This window comes from Simochromis diagramma, unplaced genomic scaffold, assembly GCF_900408965.1.
Source record: "Simochromis diagramma unplaced genomic scaffold, fSimDia1.1 OVJJ01000343.1, whole genome shotgun sequence".
Lineage (NCBI taxonomy): Eukaryota > Metazoa > Chordata > Actinopteri > Cichliformes > Cichlidae > Simochromis > Simochromis diagramma.
The window spans coordinates 1,654,999-1,677,495 of NW_024386831.1; positions in this window are offsets into that span (position 1 = coordinate 1,654,999).

Genomic DNA, 22,497 nt, shown 5'->3' on the forward strand with positions numbered 1-22,497 from the left:
GAGAAGGATTTTTGGACTTTTCATTACATTCACGTCACATTTTGCACCAGGAAGATTTGTGCTGCGAGTGGTTAGGAAGGTCTAAGTTCTCCGGCACGGTGCCAGAAATCCTGCGGCCGGTTTTAGATTCATAAATCCATCATTACCTTTAATGAGAAACATTTTTTGCTTACTGTCAAGACGCAAGGATATGGCTGTATATGTATTTATGAAGGTACAGGCTGAGCAATAATGAATTTCTCTGCCGTTTGGAGGTTTCACATTGATATAAGGATATTTCCAAACTATTAAAGAGAACATTATATTACTGCATTAGAAAAGTATTTTGACACAGGCAGAATCAGGTATCAACATGTAGGTAAAAAGCAGACCTTTCATTTACTCTAACTTATTTTGTGCAACCACTGATCCTGCGTGGTGATACATGGGATTTGCACTTTTATCCAGCAAATTATCAGATCAGACATCCAGGGTACTAATGCTTGTTTATTGATGGATCCCATGATACTAATAGTCGTTTTGTCAAAATGTTCGCTTTGTTTTGTTTTAACAGAGCTTAAATGTGTTTTTATTTTTGTATTTTTAAATGTAAGAGGGATCAAAAGTGCTGGAAATAAATAATTCCCTTGCATGAAGGTAAAACTTTGGATGGCTTCATTAATAATTCTAAATTTGGTGTACTGATGCATCAGGGCTGTGGTTTTTGTATCTTACATAATCAAAAGCAGGATAGGTCCATGTAGTCAGGTTCATAACCAGAAGAGGAGGACGAGTTACTGGAACATATTTTTTCACAAATTTTAAAATAAGACAATTGTAAGCTGCTAGTTGTTGTTGTTTGCTCATTTGCTGACCAGTCTCGTGATATTGTAGCTTAAGCAACATATATGAGAAGTGCATGATGACACTTACAAGTAGCACAAACTCACAAGCTGATAGTTTCTCACCGTAATTAAAATATCTGCTCATATGTGCTATAATTACACTGACCTGACTCTTGTACACATACAGATGTGGCCCTCTGTGGGTCTTCGGTACATGGAGGTGGGGGTTTCTATCTCTTTTGTCCTTTTAAGGGACATATTTTGAGATGACAGCGTTTCAAGTGGTGCCAACAGCTCTTCTGTCCTTTATCCTCCTTCCACCTTTTGTCTGTGAGTGGCGCTCCATGTCACAGGCATTCCTCCAGATGATGCTCACTGCACTCTCCCACCCCCCCAGCCATCCTGACCTGTCCCCAGTGCTGTTTATGGAGGAAATGTCATCCAGGCTCTTATTATTCCAGCTGGGCACGAGCTACCTCTGCCATGCAGCCTGCACCACAGAGGTTGGCCCAGAACAGAAGCAGAGAGGGTTTCCAGAGCAGCACATCCTCGTCTGTGCCAGATATCTTTTTCATCCTTTCTGTTGAAGCTTAAAGATAATAAACAAGGGGAAGTCATTTTAATACAGCTCGCTATCTGAGGGCTGACTTAAAAAAAAGTTTGGATGACCCTTGTGAGGGTGTTATCCGCTATGTGAGCACTCTCTTGTATGTCTGGAGGAGGGTGGGCCGACTGAGGTGTCAGATATGAGGTAAGAAGTTGTCGGTCAGGGAGTTGGAGGGTCAAACAGGGTTGGGCTTGTTTTTCAAACAGACACTTCCAGCTCCGAGCCTTCATCGGAGTCTTGACGCAGGGCCGCTTCCTGCTCTGAGCCCTGTGTACACGATATGTTCCAGCTCGGATCGACCAGTCAGCAGCAGCTTAGGCGAATCTGGCGGAGAGCAAATTTAACACGGCACCTCTCATATGCTCCAGAAACAAATATTCCATCTAAGTGATGCCACCTCCAAATGGGAAGGATTTAGAAACATCATTCATGCAGAAAATCTTTCACCAGCAGTAAGTCACATTGGCAGCCGGGCTCGCCAAAACACCTCCCTAAGCCTTTGCTGTAATCATATACTGTAATGATATAGTACTCACATCAGCATAGTTTAAGGGCTACAGCCAAGCTTTGCCTCATTCAGCTCTATTACTCCTTTAAACTGCACAGAGACAACTCCAACACACAGCCACGTTTCAAGTGCGTTTTACCAACTTTTCATTTGTTGTCTTGCATCCAGAGTTTGCAGACAGCCTGTAATGTAATGCAGCATGTTTTATTAAACACATATACAACACTTTGCATATAACTCAGAACACTCCCTGACATGCCAGCGAGCATAAGTCATGCTTAGTAACGCATTAAAAGGCAATATGATACACGCAAGAAGAGGAAAAAAAAATCTTATTTGTAGCCACTGGCATATCCTCGTTCTGTCGGCACATCTACCATACGATTATTGCTTGTTTCCATCATTGTTATTAACCTGCTCTCTCCTCTGTGGTTCATCCCATAGTGTTGATTGCCTGCAGAAGCTCACCTGCATGTATATAAACCCAGAGAAGGTGGAGCATGAGCTCTCTTTTCCACTGCTCTATTAGCATTGGTATTTTTCCTGTTATTTTTTGGAGCCTTATTAATTATCAGAGTACCATCACTCCATGTTTTCCTTTTTTTCCCCCTGTTTTCATAATTTACTTATTTTAGTTTAGGGGAGAAGCCTGAGTCCAACAGCCTGCTCTGTGGGTGTTTCGTGATCTTTCTTTCTTTTTTCATTGTTTTTGCTCTTTTGCCATCTCTCCAATTTGGGTTAAATCTTTGAAAGAAAATATTAAAAATTTATGAACTGCAGCAACATTGTGTTATCTCATATATTGGGTTCACAGAGCCATGGATTTAGGGACTATAATTTTGGATCTCGGACAAGCCCCCAAATATGTTAAATTCATACTCCACATTTTGTTGCACAGAGGATAGACGCTAACCTGTTTTTGATTTTACAGGTTTGAATCATAAACTAATATATTGGACAAATAGTAAATAGTCTGGCCTGATAATGGTGCTGGGTGAAAAAAAAGTCGGTATAAATAAATTCATCAGGGGGCCAATGAATCTTTAAATGAAATTTTTACAGTATTCTCTGTCACAGTAGAGTCTGGTAACCGAGGGCTAACAAGGGACATTTTTAAAACAAAAACATTTATTACAGAAGCACTAAAATCAGGTGGAATAGTCAATGCTACAGTACTTAGATAAAAAATGGATTATAGTGAAACAGTCCAGTGTCCTACATGCAAAAAGGACAAGGCCAATTGTGCGACAGGTTGACTGCCCCTTTGAGTAAACCGACAACTCCCACAGGGTCTGGCGGATGCCCTCCTAGATCCCACTACCTTGTACAGAGCAGGGAGTTCAGCATCCCTGTCAGTCCACACTCTGTGTTCAGGCTGAGGATGTTCAGTAGACCCTGAGGTGCGCAAAGAAACAGGAAATGTGACCAGCACTCAGCTGGATCTTAGTTATCCCAACCACAGAAACACAAATGATTAACTTATATCTAAGCCCTCTTAAATCTGAGGTGCATAACATATCAGCACATGCCTTCAATTAACCTAGCCAAAGTTCACCTAACTCTTAAATTATTGCTAACTACTAACAGCAAATGTGGAGGTGATTTTCTATGCAGACGATACAAATCGGACCGATTACAGTTACACCTATCAGGTTGCGCTGAGATCAAGATGTGAGATTGACCTTTTCTGCAATATCAGAATTTATGTTCTGTTTATATCATGTACTTCAGAGAGTTCACCTTATAAGGCAAATTCATGGAAGGGAGATTGGAAAGGTGAAGAAAAGGATTAGAAATCCTATTTTTGGAGTGGACTTTTTTGAGCGGTGTTGGTTGAATGTTGGCAAATTGTTATTCATTTTCTTTCTGCTCCAGTGGTTTTCTTTTTTGTGTTTTGTTTTTTTGTGTTGCTGTTTAAACTAAATTAACATATTCATATAAAGAAAATTTCTGCCAGCCACCAAGTCATTTAGTCTAGGCGAAAATGTTTGACCAACTGACTGAAAGCTCCACGGATTTTACCGGGATTCTCACTGTCCTTTGTACTCCTGATATTTCCATTAACCTGCAGAAATGTGCTGAGAAATGTGGCCATCCATCAGGATTTAAGCGGATTTTATGAGCGTCTGCATGACTCATTGTTTGTTCCTCTTTGTGTCGATCTTTCCTACTTGTGCGGCCTGGCCTTGTGTTGACACGTTGCAGAAAAAGCTTTCCCCGACTAATTCAGCCACTTAATCACATCATTAAATGCATTGTTAGACACATTAGAAGCCGCTTGCTTCACAATACCTTTTGTTAATGTAGCGAGTAAAAAGGGCTTGAAGGGTTAGCACAAAATTAGCCATTGACAGTTAGAGTGATTACCTAAATCCAAATTACCTGTTATATTTTCCTTTTCACTTTCATTGGCCGTTCAGCCGCCGCTGGTCACTCTCCGGGTGGCTGCCTCTTCCCTGACAACAACTACTTGTACTTGCAGATGGAGCGACCTCGCCTGACCCCGCTTTGCAGGTTCGCTCTCTGTGTTTTTTCTCCCTGCGTCTCTTTACAGATCATTTATAATTAGCCCTGTGAGAGACAGAGAGTTTTTAGTGAGTGCTTCACTAATTGTGTCGCTTTATTATTTTTCTTTTGCTGCCTTTATGAAAAGGGGTATTTAGCGAAATCGAGCAGCGAGAACAGCTGCTGCATTTATCCCCCTCATTTGTTTTGACTGTCAGCGCCAATTCAGACCTGCCTGTTTGTGTACCTTTGCCCCGTGGCGCTGATGGAGGTGGGTGGTGGGAAAGCTAACAGCACATGGGAGAGAAAGTGCACATTATAACGGCATTGTTGGCTGATAGCAGGGATTATGAAAATTACATTTACCTTTCCACCGGCCTGTCATTTTATCAGTTCTGCTGTTGACCTGAGCACCTGAAGTTGTTGTTCGTGTCTGTGCCTGCATATATTTACAGTATATGTGTGTGTGTGCCTGTGTTTACTCGTTTGAAATTGTGTATTTGTTCAGATTTTGGTGCAAGCTTGAGTGTGTGTTTGTGTGTTTCCTGTGCTCGTTCGTGTGTGTCAGAGATAGATCCTCCTTGTCTACAGTGTGTCTGCTGTAGTTTGCATTCTGCAGCTACAGTGTAAGCAGATTTTCATGTTCTCCACTGCAGCCTGTGGGACTGGAACCAGAGGTCGATCCAGGACAAGGGCATCTGCCAGCGGTGTGAATAATGCAGGGCTGCTGTACAGTGGGAAGTTTGTGTAGGGGTGGATTTATCGCTCTGTTGTTTTTGGTGGTGGTGCCGTGACGAGTCTACATGCCATATGGAAGTGTGCAAACATCTGTACATGAGTGTATTTGTTTCATACAGAATCTCCTTTCCTTATTTTCTGCCTCACATATCTATTTCCAGCCGTGGATATTCATATTAACATAATAACAAAGCTGAAGCTTGATGTAATGAGTTCAGTGTATGTATAGTAATCCCTCTGAGCCAACAGCTCGGGCTTCTCACTGCTCTAAACACTCACTTTTTCAAACCTTCTGTTTATGATGGGCAACCATTCACAAGGTGGGGGAGCCCAAACTGCTTGTTTCAGACAGTGTAAGATACAGAAGGACTATTGTGATCTGTAAATCATGCAAAGCCCTAGCAGAGACTAAAAATAAAAATATGGGTGTGGAGATGGGAAGAACTGATGCACACTAAAGTGTAGACAGAGACGATGGCCTCTCAGGAAGAACACGCACAAACTTGTGTTGTTTTTAGTGATTGTCTTGTTGCCATTTTTTATTCATTCTGACTTTTTATGGGCAATTTATTTACATTTATTTTTTATTGTGTGGTTGTTTCTCTCTTTACTGTTTCACCTTTGTATCTCCATCCATCTCTTAACGACTCGTCCACTGAGGGCCACAGGGGGTGGCAGCCTATCCCTGAGGTGTACTCTGTACAGGTTGCTATTTTGTGCCTTAGTTGAGGTTTTCTTCTTCCCTGTAGCTTCCCTGTAACTCTATTGCATCTCTTTGTGGACTTTTAAAGAAATGTCCTTTTTGCCCACTGGCAATCTCACCACTCAGACCTTGTGAGAAGCCTGGTCAGTTATCCTTCCCTGCATGAACTCTGTACACTAAACAGACTGAATGAAATTTGTGAGCCTCTAAAACAAAGTAACATTTTTCTCATTAGTAACTACTTCTTTAATTACTAATGTATTATATTCTTTTCTCATGAGACTGTAAAAAAAAAATCCAGGATTTTACTTTACTTTTATTTTTTTTACGTGCATGTTCCATTAAGAGGCTGCTGGTCTGATGATTCAGTGTTGTGGTTGTTGTTCCACAGCTCCACCCACTGAGTGATTCAAAGGATAAAAATGGTTTTCCACTTGTGAATTCAAGTAGTCTACTTTTACCTTATATGGGTCTGACTGATGAACCACAGACGGTCTCCTGTAGGTTAAAGTGAAGAACTGAGCACACTTGTACTTATTGCACAGTTTATGATCTCCCACTGAGGCTAAATGCCTTCTGTTTTCAATTAGGTTACTGACTAAAGAGACCTGGAGACGGCCTGAATGTGGGGCTTTCATATCTGATATGATTATACAGAAGACCAGCAAGACCACCAAAGTAAACAATGCGTAAATAAAGTAAAAGTATATGACAATAATTTAGTCAGAAACAGTGGTGGAGGTGGGTTGCTAAGCAGCTTGCAGCTGTTCAGGCAAGAAGGCTAGAACTGCTTGAATAGTGCGTCCTTTCTAGAATGTCCCAGTTGGGTGTGCAGAAGGTTATAACATTCTGCCTTCATTAAATATGCTCTGTTGTAACTAAAAATGAAACCTGGAAACTTTATTATTATTTTTATTTTTGATGCATGACACATCTTACAGAAGCTTCAAACAATTTTAAATGTCTCCACCTGTCCGTCAAAGAAGTCCTGAAGGTAAAAATTCCAAATGTCATTTTCAGAGCAACACAGGTAATTAAAATTATCACATTTTCACCACTTTTAGGCCTGAGATCTTCATCACAATCACCAAACAGCACTTTTCAGTCCTTTTTTTTTAAATGTTGTTTGAAAGTGTTCTCAGATGACACCACACAATGGCTGCAGGTTGAAACAGTCCGTTTGGACAATAATTATTTTCTCCAAACTACAAAGAGTGCTGGAGTTTCACCTTGGAGGACTTAAAGCAGCCCTTGAAATGGTCAGTTTTTCACATTTAGAAAAGAAATAAGCTCACAGCCACTCCAGCCCAAAGCTTGGGGACCTTTGCTTCTGCCTTCTGGAGTGTGTTCGATTTTCTATAAATAACTCAAGCAATAAAGGATTTACAACCCAGCTTTTGTTGAAAGGTAAAAAGCCAGCTCATAGTTCATACATCAGTAGTCATGAGCTGCCTGTATTACATGGTGTTCTTTGTTTTGTTTTTTAAAGATTGTTTAAGGGGCATTTTTGCTATAATACAGTAGAATAAGAAAAGTAAAATAAGAAAATTATAGTCAAGGTATGCAGCAAACAACCTGAGCAGTGTGCAACCTAACCACCCAGTGAATGGGTCACTCTCATGGGGTTGATGTTATTAAAGCTTCATTCTGTTGTTTGATGCTTAAAGGATAATTCTGGTATATTTCCAAAGGGCACATTTTCTTATTGCAGGAAAGTAATGGATGGTGAAAATGGTTTTTCCATCTGGATTACAGAGAGAGTTGATGTCCCAAATGACGGGAGGGATTCTAAAGACGGAGCAAGAAATGGACAGGCAGATCGATGCAGATGCAGCACTAATGCAGCAAGAGAGGTTTAGTGAAGAGAAAGCCGAGCCACAAGCATATGAGTTCAATCTACCATTCGTTCTGTGATCCAGTCCCTCACCTTTGGTCATAAGATTTGGGAAGTCATGGAAAGAACGAGGTGCTGACTTCAAGCAACCAACATAACTTTCCTCTGGTGGGGGTGGCTTGGAGATGCGGTTATGAGTCCAGACATCAGAAGCAAGCTCAGAGTTGAGTTGATGTAGAATATAATCAAGAGGCCTCCTCAATACCTTTCTCTGCAGATTTTCCAGCTATCCACAACTGCCAAGTATCTAAGGCAGTTGGGGAGTGTTTCAAGATGCCTATGGAAGAATTTTACATTTTTGCTACGTATCAGGACATCAGGAACTCCCTGCATGCATTCTGCTACTGTGACATGATGGATGCATGGACGGATGGATACATCATATTTTTTTCTATCTTGACAATCAAAGCACATACACTAAAAAGAGATGCTTGTTTATAAAATAAAAAAAAAAGGTTAGAGTCATTTCAGCCTCCCCAAAAACACTGAGGATTCAAATACGGTGATCTGGGCCCAGTGGAAAATTTGTCCTGACATTAATCTGGACATCTCAAAGACAAGGAGGCAAGGTGTAACCAAAACAATCCATATCCCAATAGGACTGAGCATTGGTGAGGTTTGCTGATACAATACTGATCAATGGAGGGTCTATCCTGCAAAATCACAGGACCCAAAGGACCCACAAACAGAGGACATCACAGAGATCCTGTGTCCACGCTCCGATGGGAGCTGTTCTGGCAACACGGTGGGGTTTTACATAATATTAGGCTGGTGGTTTTAAAGTTGTGGGTGAGAGAAATAGCTGACCTTGGTGAAGGTGACATTCTCAGATCATGAAATAAAAAAACTCGCGAGCATGAGCGCTGATTGTTATAGTACTGTGAGCATTTACCGAGTCAGTAAAGGAGAGAGGGAGCAGGACGGTAAAACAGCTCTATAAAGCTCCGGAGTTTCACAGAGTGGATGGAAAAATGAGGAGACGAAGGGATAGGGAGGGAGGCGACACACTCGACTTTCCCTGAGGCCTTAAAAGACCAAGGCATTACAGACGAGGGTTTAAGTGACAAAGTGGGATTGGACACACAACAGCTGGGACATTTCAGGCTGAATTAGACTATAATTGCTGTTCTGAGGTGGCCCTCTACAATTTTTATTTGCTACCAAAGTCATTTGGCAGAAAGCAGAATTCCCTACAGCCTAATGTTCATTAACAGCTGACCAGCAAAAAATTAATATTTACCCAGAGGCTCATTTCCTCATTAGCACACACTTTTAAAAACAGATTTTCATCCGCAGTCAGTTTGTGCTGCATGAACCCATGACCTTTGCTCAAAGCTCCACATTACTACCTTGAACTCACCGTGGCTGTTGTTTAAACCTGATTTGCAGGTGGTAACTTTAGATCATGTCATTACACACCACCAGCGTCCTTGACCATCAACAGGCGAGGCTTTCGCTGCTAGTCCGCACATATTTCACCATCTGAAGACTCTGAGGTACATTCCCTGGAAGGACAATGGGTTTTGTTTAGCATATTTCCACCACACATGCGGGGAGAGGCCTGAGGTGTGGGCCTATGTGCAGCCACATGTGACACATTTACAGCTATTTGAAGGGAGGCTGTGAGATAGATAGAGATATGACGGCACTCTCGGGTGCAGGTGTCCATTACATTCCAAGTATCTCTTGCATTTTTTATCTTTTATTAATGGAGAAAGGGGGAAATATTCAAAGCCAGGGCTCCTCTTAGGGAACGACAGCTTCAGTATGTCACCACCTCCTTCCCCAAAGTCTCAGACACAACAAGGTGAGGAGAAAATGAGGGATGAGAAGAGGGAGCAAAGCATTTTTTACTACCTCTGCCTCTTATTGGATGCTCATGAGGCTGATAGCTACTTCAGGACTTCAGATATAAATGACATAGTTTGATTTAGAGGTGATGAAAAAGAACGTTAGGGTGATATTAGAAACCTTTTCTTCAATGGGGACGGGGCTTTACTGGATTTGGAGATGAACGTATGTATTTAATATGCAAAAGATATATATGGTATCCTCACACCTCTGGACCTGGTTCTTGTTGTAAAGTAAAGTAAAATAATGGATTTAAATATGTCAAGAATATAAAAATAATAAGTGCAGTTTAATTTTGCCATCTTTTTATCTTTTGTACTCATCATTTGTTTCTTTGTGGATAATTTTTTATCATTTTATTGTCACTGATTTCACTGCTCTCTCATTTTTATTTTATTTTTTCAGTTTGCTTCTCTGTGGATTTTTTTTGTGCTTTTTCTCTTTGCATTGCCAACACATTTGTATCCCAGTGTATCAGAAATGATACAGTTTTCTCAGATGACGCTGGTGTCATCTGACACGGGTGTCTTCTCGTTACTCGTCTGTTATATCATCCCTTTATTCACCCGGTCACAGCGATATCCAACACTGAGAGATATAAAAGTTACAAAGTCCGGATTAGAGGTGGGATTAGAGTCTACTGTCAGTGGAACCACAGTACAAATCCTGTTTAGACATTTATGTTTCTCTTTGTTTTTACTCACTTGTCAGATGGGTTAGGTTTGGGGAAAGAACACAGTTTGGGTTAAAATATGTATTTTTTACAACATTAAAACTATATGGTGAAAAATTATGTGAAGAGGTCATTTAGCAGCATTCATGCTAACACGATGAGTCAGACTGACACAAAAGGACACCCCAGAGGTGAGAGTCAAATATGTTACTTCAGGAATAAGCAGAGGCTGCTGTTTAACAAGTTTTCCTGCATCTAAAGTAGTTTTGGTTTGTTTTTATGCCCGCAGACATTTTTGTATCTTTGTTTCTGTTTTTCTATTTTCTTTTCCTTTCGTGTCCATTTTTGTGTCTTGTGGTGGGGATTTTTCTACGGACATTTTCCTTGTAATTGTATTTATTCTGCATCTCTGTCCTGATTTTATTTCTTTTGGTCTCACCTTTATTTCTATCTGTTGATACACAATAAAAACAAATGAAAAAAATCTGTAAAAATAAGGCACATGGCAGCTTTTTAAAAGTAAGGAATTTTTTATAATAATAATAATAATAATAATAATAATAATAATATATATATATATATATATATATATATATATTACAGAATAAATAAATAAAACAGATAATATATTGTGTTTGCTTTTGTATGGATTTTTTACAGTATATATTGCATCAAGTTATAATGGGTTTTTTTGTTGTTTTTTTGACAGATACTTTGTCTTTTTATTACATTTTTGTCCTTTGTGAACATTAACACTGTTTCCTTTTAGAGTATTTTTTGTGTCATTGTTTTGCATCTTTTTATTCATGGGTTTTGTCTCCTTGTGGGGGACATGCATGTCAATATCTGTCAATCCTAAATGAATCATGAAGCAATACTAAATGAATTACTTCAGCTGACATCAGATAAACTAATTCATTTAGTATTGCTGGCTCAGATCAATCAAGTTATTCTATGTACTGTACACTCACAATAAACAAGATAGCTTGACTTAGCCAGCCTTAAGTTAACTGTAGTTAATTTTTCTAAGGCAACCAGTTTGCATAATGTTTTTTAAGTGCCAATAGCTTCTAAGATTTTACATTAAGTAGCAGTTTTTCACTCTAACATGGTTCTTTTTTTTGTCATTGTTGGTCATTTTGGACATTTATTTCTGTCAAATCTTTCTTGAAGAGGCCATTTTTTTTTTTTATCTCTGTGTGGTTTTCTTTTTTGGCCTCTTTGTGGCCATTCATCATTTATGTGCCAATTTGTGTATCTTTGTTGTTCTTTGTAATCATGTTATTCCTCTTTGCAGGCGATTTGCATCCCTTTGTGGTTATTTTTTTGTCTATGATCCTTCAGCATGATAGTACCGTGAAGAAAACAAGTCTGGGTGTCACTGGCAGATCCGCAGTTTAAGTGTTTACCTCGACTAAAAGACAACAATCTGCAGTATAATGAGAGACTGAGGGTTAGTGAGAGAGAGAGAGAGATGGAGCCAAACATGTCGGAGGTGTAATGGAGCTCTTCTTCATTAGGTATACAGGACGTGAACAAACAGTGACGAGAGTGAGTGTGTGTGCACAGGGCCGAGGCTGTCGATGGCTTTTTGCTAATAGGCTGACACATGACATTATTTGCATTCATTAGCAGACAGAAGCTAAGTCACGGCCACGTATAGCAAAGGTCACCACAGGGCTTTGCATCCCCCGTAACCGGCACGAGTGACTGCCGCCTGTCTGGTGATCAAATGGGAAACGGATAATGGTCGGTTAAATGAGGAGAGCTGTCGGTCTGTGACCAGAATCAATTAACAAGCTTTTCCAGAATGTTTCAGTATTCTGATGGAGGCCTGCCTGGAAGTGTTTGTTGCATGTGGCAATTTCCCTCCATTCTAGCCGGCAAATAATAAACAGATCCTCCCTGAGTTGGGTTTGATGCATTCAGAAAGAGGTGTGTGAAAACATATCTGTATTCATCTTTCATATGAAACCTGAAGAACAGGGGCAATGTAGAAAAATCAGAGTGAATGTGTGCAGAATAAAGCAGAAAATGAAAAAGTCGAATAAATCCTGAGCTCAGAGGAGGCTGCAGCTGCTCTTATTTCTCATTCTGATAGAAGCTGTTTGCATAGAATATGATTTTACACTGTTAACATGCACAACGGTGACGAAGATGCCCTGCATCGTCATCTTACCTCTGACACAAATTGCCCCTCCAATCAGCAGCCTGTCCATATTGTGCTGTTCTTAATTGTATTCTCAGTAGTAACCTCCACGGCTAAGAAAATAATGAGTCTGAAGCACGTTATGCCTCTCATTTATGGCTCTCACTTATGGCTTACTGGAATAAATTGAGCAGCACCTGATGGGACTGAAAAGTACAGACAGTGTGGAAGTCTGAAAAGCTGCAGTTCTTTCAACGTCCACGAGAGACTCCATCAGTGAGTCCGTCCCCATAGACTCGCATGTTAAAAATGTCCAACTTTACAGCAGAAATAACTTCTTTTTTTTACAGCCTAATAAAGCAAACTGCTTTGGGCTCTATAGATAATTCATTTTTTCATAACCACTGTGCAGTGGGTTAATCATCTGATAACTCACTTGTTTAAATCGTATTAAGGCCTAAAGTTCGCATTATTAGAGGTGCAGCCTCTTTGACTGACAGGTGGTTGGTGACACAGGAAGCTGTGCTGGGCTTCACCTTGGCTAACTGGAGTCCCTGAACTGCACATCAGAACTGCGCCTGTTCTGTTGGAATATTTGTAATGTAATTCTGAGCTCCAGTTTTTGTAAAATTCTTCGATTTTATTATGATGTTACTGAATACTAGGTTGCAGGTATCTGTGTCTGTGTGATGCACCCATATAGATGCAGCTAACTGCCGTCTTCGATCACCATAACAATAAATGGGTAGAAAACACTACCACTGACCAGTGGGTGATTTCACAGTGGCTGAATATGTAGTGTTTATATGTTTTTATGGTTATATTTTCAAATGGTTCTGGCACATGCTCTCATATTGTACAGCAAGCCAAAACATTTAGAGCACGGTTTATTTCAATCCAGATGAAAGTGCTATTAAGCTGAAAACACCAGCACCCTCATCCCCTTATCACTGCAGGCTGGAAATGGATCCAACCTTAACCATCATACCTTTGATGGGACATAAACATAGCATGTATCTCACCTTCTAACACATAGTAGCTCAAATTATGACTAGCTAAGCGTCAACAAATTCATGACAGCAATATCTGTAGAAAACCAGAGACAAACAGCTGAAAACTCTGAGTCTAAACCCAAACTGCAGTGTCCTCTGCTCTGTGAACGGCTGTGGAACAGTGAAAATTACAGCCCTTTTTGTGGTCCAGTTATGGTCACACATTGGTAAATGAAATATAGATGATTTTATTTTGACCACCTGTAATCTAACGTGTTTCACAGCAAGGCCAAAGAAACTGAGATTGCACCTAATTTGAGATCAATTCACAGCACGCCAACTCCGCTAAAATAATTCCAACACACACACACACACACACACACACACACAATCTTTTGTAAGGACACATGAAGAGTTTTCACAAACAAAGAGTTCCAGCTGACTGATATAAATAAAAAGTAGCACTGCCACCAACGAGCAAAAGAGACATTTTCCGATGTTATAATTTATTCGATCTTCATTGTTGTTTTTTTCCATGCACTCTCATTGTGTCACAATTAAAGAGAGGTGTGTAATTATTGCACATATTGTGTTTGCAGTGTTTTTTTCTCAAGTTACTCTTTGTGAGAAATTTCATTTGCACGCAATGAAAGTTAGAGTGTTTTTAATTCTATTCCAATTTATTTATATAGAGACAATCTCAATAAACAGACATCTGCATATGAATATGAAGGTGCGAGGATGTGAAGATTTGTGTTCTTCGAAGTTTTCTGCTTTCCATTTGAAGTCTCAGTTCTTCCAATAACCTTTGAGCACGCTTTGGCTGCTGTCAGGTAAACTGTTCATGTGGAGAGCAAAAAGGGAGTCCATGAGGTGGAATGCAATCGTGAAACCATTGACTACCAATCAATCATTTTTCAAAGAAAAACTGGTTGAAAACTACAAGGCAGGGTTAGTAGACTTGTGGGTTTAAAGGGCTAAAGCAGAGCAGAGTGTGTTGAAATGTGCAGGTCCTGTCTGACTGCCAGAATGTTACCATAGACCTGAGATGATTCATTAATGTAGTGGCGATAAATCCCATATAATGTTCTCATCAAAAATGGAAAGTAAAGTCTGGATTGCTAGTGAAATATGTTCAGCTCTGGTCTTAAATCCAGAGTTTTAATGCAAACAACACTATCAAGGTTCAGCACAACTCTGATAATACCTGAACCTTGAGAAAAAAAAAAAAGATTTTTGAAGGGATTAAACCGTGATCTATTGGGCGGGAGAAAGAGGAGGAGAGAGAGAGATTACCTGTGCTGCAGCGCCATGACCACAGCTGCTCCAAATCATGCTGGGAATGAGCAGAGTCAGCTGGCAGTGTCACCCTGTCCTTCATCTACACTGTACTGTACGGACACAGTGGCACCTACATACGATCACACGTGTGTGCACTCACACCTTACCCATCAGACAAAAACCAGAGCGTTCATGTGCCGGTTCGGTTTTCAGATAGGTTTGGATGCTGCTGGTTAAAATTATTATAGTGAAATTTAGAGTCATATCAAGTGTACATGTGTGACTTTGAAAAAGGGTACGTTTAATTGGTTGTTTTCTGTCAGCCAGTAATGAGATTTAAACACGCATCAATAATCACCTGATAAACTCGGTTAGAAATGAGCCTCAGAGGCACTAAATTACTGCTGATGCATGTTTTATTACAAATGTATTTCTGACTGTATGATTAGGCCCACAGAGAGTGATCGGTCCATGAATGAGCCAATTATTTCAGTGGGGATCTGGCTCGGAGCAGCATCAGGTGCGGCGCACGGTGGCTGAAGCGCGCAGCGTCGCGTCAGTACACGTCCAAGCCGAGGTCCAGGTAACGTGGATGAGTTCACGTAGGGTGGGAACCAGGCTATTCTTATTTGCATGATGTCTCCCTATTCTGAGAATATGACAAAGGCTCACTGTCAGTGAGAGATTAGGCTGTTAGAGTTTGAGTTAACATCCTCTTTCTAGTGGACGTTAACACAAAAAAAAACAGAGCAAAACCCATTTTAGCTTCTTTTGCATTTAATTTGCATAACTGGCAAAGCTAATCCTGAGCATCATCACCAACAGTATGTCCCTTTGTGAATCTAACACACATCTCTTCTCTTTTTCTCTTTCGGCAGATTAAATTTAATGTAATTTTGAGCACTAAACTCTGTTTTAATTAAACCATATGTTCAAATTTTGAGCTTATGCTGAATCTCATTTAGCTCACAGCCTGAAAAAAGAACTTTAATTAAACCAGAATTAAGTTTTCTTTCAGGATGTTCCCTCCCCCACACCCTATTTTCTGGAATAAAGTTTGAACACACTCCACTATACAGACTCCCAAACCCTGCAGTTCCTCTAATGTCCACTGGAGGCCTTAATATTAATTTCCAATTTTTTTAGTGACACAGTCTGCCAGGCTTTACATCAGCTAACTGGAGTCCCTGAACTGGATCTGTAGACCGCGTTTATGCTGTTGGAACCTTTTGAAGCATTTTAATGCAATTATCTGACCAATAATATGGGCGCTGTGTGGATAATTGTACTAACAGACCATCCAAGAAGTCTACGCTCCAGTTTTTCTCATTGAAATTCAAGCATTTTATTTGTTACTGAGTACTAAATAGCAGGTATATGTGTCTGTTGGATGTCTGTGTGATGCTCCAATACAGTCTATGGATGTAGTTTCCTACTAGAAAAGCTAAATGTGATCACACCTGGTCAAAAAAGCCATAATAGGAGCTCAAATCTGCAGCAAGAGTACTGACAGTGACTAGAAAGACAGAGCATATTTCTCCCACATTGGCTACAGAACTTAATTTAAAATCCTTCTCACATACAAGCTCTTCAATAATCAGGCCCTATCTTATCTGAAAAACATCATAGTACTGTTTAAGCTTAATACAGCACTTTGCTTTTAAACTACTGGTTTACTTGTGTTTCCTGGGGTTTTTTAAAGTGAAATGGGAGGCAGAGCCTTCAGCTTCCAGGCCCCTCTTCTGTGGAACCAGCTCCCAGTTTGGATTCATGGGGACCTTCCAATATAAAGCACCATAAGGCAACTGTTACTGTGATATGACACTAAAGAAATAAAACTGAATTGAATTGAATTGAAAATCAAGGTTTCAAAATGTAACTTTGCATCTTGTGGATGATGTGTTTTATAGTCTGCAGTCCCAGGAGTCTGATCCACAGTCAGCAGTGTTTGGGAGAAACACTGTTCTTCTGTTTATGCTTTTATTTTAAGGAGAAGCTGCTAAAAGAATTTAGCTTTTCTTACAGCTGCTTCACAAAAAGACCTCTAGTGGATTCTTTTTATTGTTGAGCAACAGCAGGATATTTTTTAACTTGTGGCTGAAGAGACTGAAAGTTCAACCCTTAATCTACTGAACAAAGCTGTTATCTGAGGCATGAGCTGAAGTGCAGACTACTTGTCCTCTAACTCCAGGCCACTGAGGTGCAGTTAGAAAATCAAAACAGTGGATAAAGCTAAACACCTCCACTCTAACTTTGGCTGGTGTGGTTCAGCTTTTGAGTCTGTTAGGGCAATTTAACGCACGGCCTTCAAAGAGGACAGAGACAGTCATTCTCAGAGCTGCAAAAACACCTGAAAAATGTTTTATTTACTTGTCTTCCTTCTTTCTGTGTTTTATTGACTGATGCATCTCCTGCTTAGCATATCGTACTGCATCACCCTGCAAACTGTGCGCAGCGAGGCAGTGAGTCACAGGTAACTGACTCCTTACAAACAGGAGTGATGAGTGCCAACGGGCTCACCTCCAGCTCTTAAATTCTACACAAGACTCGAGTCGGGCTGGAAAAAATTGATAACCTCACTTTGAGGTTAGTGATCTTCTTGTCTTTGTTATTTATTTTTGCCCATGAAACTGAGATAATGGCGATTTGCCGCTCTTCCGTTCTCCTCCCATTCCAGTTTTCTTGCCTCCTTCTCCTCGCGTTTCTCCGCCTCTCTGCTGAGCGCTCTGCTCTGCCTGACTCCCTGTTTTGATTGGACCTGATGAGCGCAGGGAGTATTTGCCAGTTTTGTAGGCCGGAGTTATCTGCAGAGGACCGTAGTTTATCTGACCCCGCGGGCTGACCTCCTGTTTCCTCTCTGGCCCTCTGACGCTGGGACGGGACTTCCTCTGACGGCCTTATCAGTTTGAACCACAACATTGGAACAGACCCGCCGACCAAGATCTCACGAAAAAAAATACAACTGCTGTCAGAAAAGTATGTCAGAGTATGAGAGATGTGCTCGAGTTTAGAAGAATCGCTGTGTTTGTTTGAGTGTGTCAAGATTCCTCTATTAAAAGGTCAGCTATTATTTGACCTGACGACACACACAGCTGACCAGAACACATAGGCCACCCGATGGCGTATCAACACTGGCTGACACCCAGACATCATCAGCCCCACAGCAAATACGACAGTGGGGATCAGGACAAATATTATAACAACATAAACTGATGAAACAATTACAAAAACGGAGTGCGTCAACAACATTTGAGCATATTTGATTAATTAAATGTAAGGTGTCAAGCTTAAACTGAAGAAATGCCAAGCAAACCACATCTGTGTTCTTCTTGCACCTGCAAGAGCACCTGGGAAAATCCGTTAGCTTACCTTAATTTAATCAGCAGCAAGGCAGGGGCATTCACAAGGACCCACAAAGAAGAGGAGCAGTCCCTCCCACGGCGACAAATAGAAAATACCTCATCCGCACTGGACGGGCAGACACATTCTTTAATCTACACCTGTCTTTCTACCCAACAAGTAATCAAGGCAGTAAACCCAGTTTATGTAGACAACAGAGAAGAACTGGTTTCAAGACTGGGTACTGGACAATATCAGCTGAGGTCAGTCAGAAACATAGCTAGCTCCTCACAGCAAATAACACCTAAGAAGAAAAACAAATCAGAAAAATCACCGAAGAATGGATGGAGAGGAATGAGGGAGCTCCACTGGGGGAGAAGAAGCAATTAGTTTGCATTTAGTAGGTGAGAGTTTGAACAAAGGTCTAGCAAGTGGTTTTGGATTGCAAAGCCATTAGAAACACCCAGTGCACACACAAATGACTTCAGGCTTCTGGATTTGATGGTCGGAGCTCTATTATTCTTTGCTGGCTTTGAATAAACAGTGCTGCTCTGAGCCTGGCTGTGTTGATTCCAGAGGGCAGATAAGCCGAGTAAATAAAGCTGAACTCGGAGTGGAAAAGGTTTCCACGACTGCTTTACTGTCTAAATGCCTCCAGATGGGTTGAGTTAAGGAAGCGTCGGTGAATCGCGTCCTGTTTTCTAGTTCTTAGAAAGTGTAAAATAATCTTTAACTCCACCTCGATAGGGCAGTGCCGCTGGCAACTTATCCAGGGTTGGGACTAGGGATTGGTTTTGGTTTAGGCTCACACTAAATAGAAATATTCAGAAACTAGAATATGTTACATTTCAAAAGAAGCAGTCTTCCTGCCTTTACACCTATCCTAGATGGGTTGGCAGTGACCTGGTGGATGTTAAGAGGTAACAAAGGATCTTCACTGTACTTTGCATGTAAAGCATGAGCGCGATGACACGCAGTCACAATGGAGCATTTATCAGGGCTGTCTGGGGACTTTCTGGGGGAGCGATGGGCATGCGATGACTTATCTTTGGCAAACACCTTGCGCATAAAGAGCACCGCATAACTTAGCGGTGAGTAATAGTTTTAAGGAAAAGACTAAAGATACATCTTTTATAAAAGTCACCGTGAAGCAGAGAGAAAAAGCGATGTGGCGTTAAGTGAAAGATGAGTTACTGTATGTTTCTCCAGCTCCTGCAGACAGATTGCACCAAGGCGACTTCCCTCCTCTCCAAGTGACTGACGTTTATGGTGATGGAAAGGCCTGCGTCTCTTAAACAGCGGCTCGTTATTCTATTAAAGGTACCCTGCTAGCGACTTACAGGAAGCAAAAGTGATGACAAGGTAAAATAGATTAATTAAGGCACCTCGGCGACGAAGCAGCCACTTAATCATAGATTGTGCTTGTCACAGGGATTTAGGATCTGATTGACTTGAACAGATTATGCCTCTCTTCATTTTCTGCCTTTGTGCAATGGAAAATTAATTGTCAGTGACATTTGGTTGTAATCCCCCCCCATCTCCCTCCTACCACCTCCACCACCACCACCTCCCCTCTATCTGTACTTCCTCAATTAATTATTGGCTCCCTTTTATATTCTCGTTCCAAGGAGTTTCTTTCGGAGATACACAAGGGGCCGAATCATTTCCTCAACTGCTGAGGACAACATCCGCCGTTTGATTGAGTCGAGGCAATCTAATCATCAGCTTCTGCTCTCATACTCAGACTGCTGTGTCAGTGCTATTACCCACCACCCCTCCGACACACACACACACACACACACACACACACACTGTGAGTCTGAATGACAGCTAAATAGTGGAAAGGGTCCAGTCCACCTTGACTCGTCACTCTTCTACAGCTTTGACAGCTGATTTCACTTCACTGAAAAGAGGAGGCGAGAGAGAGAAAAAAATGGAAAGAAAAGGAAGAGAGGAGAAAAAAGAAGGAGAGGGAGAGCAGAGGAGAGAGGAGGTGAAGGAAAAGAAGAGAGGAAAAAGTGGAGGCGGAAGCAGGTGTGGGAGAAAGATGAGAAGGAATGAGGAAGACGACGTGATGAGTGAGTGAAGGGAATGAAAAAGGGAGTGACGGAGGAAACGAGGAGGAGAGGAAATGGAGGGACTAATTGTGGGATGCTGGATGAGAGAGGAGATGGTATCATAACATGATGAAACTGAGGTCACCTGTGTGTGCGCGCGCGTGTGTGTGTATGTTTGTGTTTGCTTTCTATGTCGAATTAAACCACAGAGGCAAAGTGAGACATTTCATTTCCCAGATATGATTGATGGCTAATGTGTGTGTCCCAGAGAGGCATCAGATAGCCTGTCCTGACTCAACACACAGACACACACACAGAGTTACACACTGATTGTGGTTTTGTCTAGACAGGCAAATAAGGAAACAAATGAAAGCCAGGCGCACACAATGTGTACACGTGAAAATCCTCAGGGAAACACTGATAGTCAAACGATGCAGACTGCACGAGTAACGTCTCGTTCCCACTGCCTTAAGTTAAATATCTGAGTTTGGACATTTTTTTGCAACAAACTGCATCACAATGTGAGTCTGTGAATGTGTTGTAATTGGCTCACTGATACATTCTTCCAGTTTTCAGCAGTCTGTGTGTCGTGATCATCATTGTTGTGCAGTTATTGTGTTATTGCATTGGATGGGAGAGAACAGAGTCCTGCAGTATGCTGTGGTTTGGTGTTCTTGGTTTACAAAACCAGATTCACAGATGACCTGTGCATGCGTACAATTCGACTGACTTATTTTCTACAGTCATCCCATCACTGGCTGCACCTTTTCCAACATTTCCTCCTCTTCTTAACTCTGTGAGGTTGAAGTCATCCTCAGCCCTGAACCTGAGAATAGAAAACAAGCAAAAAAGTATGTTTTTGGAATGAATTGTTTCCTGCCAATTGGACTGCTTTTTAATCCCCTTATTGCCAAAACGTTTGAGAACGTCCATCCACCCATCCCTCCACCTTCTTCCACTTATCCAGTTCATTGTGCCAGGAGGAGGCAAAACCTGCAAGCTCCACACAGAAACTTGGAAGACATTGATTTAAAAGAAACACAAACTTCAACTTCACTGTGTATAAAAATAAGATCTTAAGCTTCTTTAAATGTCCTCTTCAGTTTTTAAAGTTAGGAACTCTTTTAAGGACTCTACTTTGTGGATGCCTTTTATATTGATTTTTATTCAACATTAAGGGGAAATTCATTAAAAACACCTTAATTCTAACAATTTTCTTACACTCAGGTCATTTTGGTCATTAGGAGCTACCTTTAATATCAGGAAGCTTTGTGAATGTGGGCCCAGAAGACCAAATTATCACTCTTACATTAATTTTGGATCAGATTTCAATGTGGGTGTGACAAATAGATGGAAATTCCAGCTAATGGAGTTGATGTAAACTTTAAAAGGTCGCTGGTAACCTGATGAATGTTAAGAGGTTTACTGAGCTGTGTTAACGTCACCAAATCTAACCTTTAATTAGCCACACATCATTGTCATGGTGCACTCACTCACTCGGCTGCTCTACAACAATGAATTGCTTTGGATTTACCGGCTTGTCGATCTAATGTCAGTTAATGTCAGTGTCAGTGCTTCCTAAAGATGCTTCAGATTAAAAGCCACCCATCCACATATTCTCTTCTGCTCTTCCAGTTCAGAGAGGCGGGGCAGGCCCTGGACAGGTCACCAGTCACGTTCACACCTACTGCAAACTTTGAATCCCTCATCACCCTAACATGCATGTCACTGGACTGTGGGAGGAAGCTGGAGCGCCCACGCAGATGCACAGAAAGCCCTACTGATGCAAAGAGCTCGTGGATGCAAGCTGAACACTAATGAAATAATCCAGCAGAGGTGGATCATCTGTCTCCAGCCGGGCCTCGACCAAACATGTAATGTTTGATTTGGCAATGATTTCACCCGGATGCCCTTTGTGATGCAGCCCTCTCAATTTACCCAGGCTAGAGAGTGATGGGAGGGCTACACTGGCTTGAGGCCCCCAGGGGCAAGGTTACAGAAAAGTAGAAAGAATAGAAACTAATTAGTGGTTAATAAAACTACTTTATAGTCATGATTTGGCGTGGCTCTGCTGCTTCACTGGATTTAGTGCTTTGAAAAGTGCATTAATCTGTGTTTCACATGGAGCAAATGTTGGAAAATTAAAGCAATAAATAAAGTGAACTGTGATTACATTTCAGCTAGGAACGAAAGGTCTAAAATCTGTTTGCTTGTTTTGTGTGATTTTATTACATGTAGGTCATCATTTTACTCAAAGGGGACATATTTGCCTTCGAAACAGCAGCAGATCTTCGACCCCTGTCCTCCTGTATTTACTCAGAGTCAGAGAAGTGGGCTATTGTTTGATTTTCAGTTCTTGTGGTCGTGCGCGGCCTC